Genomic DNA, 1717 nt, shown 5'->3' on the forward strand with positions numbered 1-1717 from the left:
TATTAAAAAGTATTTTTATTGTGTTAGATTATGTGAAATAAATAAAAATAATGCATTCTGTAATGTTTGGATATAAACGATATAACTTTATAACATGCATAAATGTTTAAAAATAGTATATAATATTGAGGAATCTACACGCATCAAGAAGATCTAGCGGGTAATTAATGTTTAAAAAGTGATAGTAAAAATGATTATAAAATGTTTAAACAGAAAACAATATTCTCGGAACATAATATTTAAAAAAAATTACGTCTTCCTATATATGTACTTCAAACATGTATTTGGTACCAATCTATTGTGAAATATTAATTAAAAAATACATTGTAATTTTTAAACTAATTGGAAAAAACTAACAAAACGGCGTATAAACTAGAAAATATACCTAATTAAATAAAAAATAGGGAACAAAAATTCGTCGAAATCGTAAAAATATACAAATTATTTTACCAATGATAAACGTTACATTTAAATAACATATTTCTATTGCTAGCTAGTAGCTTGCTGATACCCTAGCGGTAGTGGGATTCTATTAAGTTTCCTTCTGCTTAGCCAGTGGTTTTTTGCTACGTAATCGGATGGGTGACCGTTATATTATTTTTTTATTTATAATTTTGTGAATAGGTGGTTTTATAAATTTATTACAAAGTTCCTCATTCATTTTTTTTGTAAGTATAATTTCATATTTAAAATCTGTCAAAATCACGAGTATTTCTGTAAGAATTTGACAAAGGTGGACATTTAAAAAAAACATTATAATGATTGTACGACCCACTCAATTCTTAATGTACAACATAGAGGTAGCCATTTGCTCATACCTTTTTAAATTACTGATATATATCTATATTAATAAGACAAAATAAGTTTTAATAAATTTGCACAATTTTTATTTTTATTTTAAAATCGTTTATTATAATTATTTATCAAAATTAATTAGTATTAAGTAGGGAATTTGTTATTCCTTATTTCGCATTAAACAAAAAAAAACTATGAAATTCGTCAAAGTCTCGAAAATGTACAAACTGTTTTACCAATTTAATGAATTACTTTTTTATTTAAATGACAATTTTTTTTATTGCAATAACACCATTTGTACAATTTTACAAGCTATTTCTTAGTATTTTTAAATTGAACACAATTTAAAGCAATATTATATATTTTTTAATTCTAGTTTTTTATAAAATATTTCGATAAATTTTGTGTATTTTTATTTTGACTTTTTAAAAAGCAAAAGTATCAATTATATTCAATTTTTACTATAAAAAAAATCAGTCTAAAAATATAAAAAACAAATATTCTTCATCATATTTAGCTACTGTCTTTATAGTTCTTACAACTCTCCGGTATGGTCTAGTGGCTAGGATACCTGGCTTTCACCCAGGAGGCTCGGGTTCGATTCCCGGTACCGGAATAAAATTTTTGTAATTTTATTCCTCCCATAAACTCATAAACTATAATCACGGTGTAAGATAATAACAGTTTATGATCGTTATTACTGTTGTGGAAGAATCATGTGGATATTTATTAAAACTATATCAATAAGTACAATAGGTCAGAGATATGTAAATATGTGTATAAAAAATTATAAAAGGTAGAGCAGATACCTTCTTTTTTATAATATCCAAATTCTAAAGTACCTATATCTAATAATCATCTTAAATTACCGATGTCTCTAACATACACAATAGTAATTTACTTATAAAATAACAAGTTACCT

General features: G+C 24.3%; 1 non-coding gene across 1 annotated transcript; it reads left to right on the forward strand.

The window, feature by feature from the left end:
* Positions 1-1339: 1339 nt before the first annotated feature.
* Positions 1340-1411, forward strand: Trnae-uuc. The gene has a single exon. It is a non-coding gene; the product is annotated as a tRNA-Glu (tRNA).
* The last annotated feature ends 306 nt before the right edge of the window (positions 1412-1717 follow it).

This window comes from Melanaphis sacchari, unplaced genomic scaffold (assembly GCF_002803265.2).
Source record: "Melanaphis sacchari strain LSU unplaced genomic scaffold, SCAv2.0 Contig330_pilon_pilon, whole genome shotgun sequence".
Lineage (NCBI taxonomy): Eukaryota > Metazoa > Arthropoda > Insecta > Hemiptera > Aphididae > Melanaphis > Melanaphis sacchari.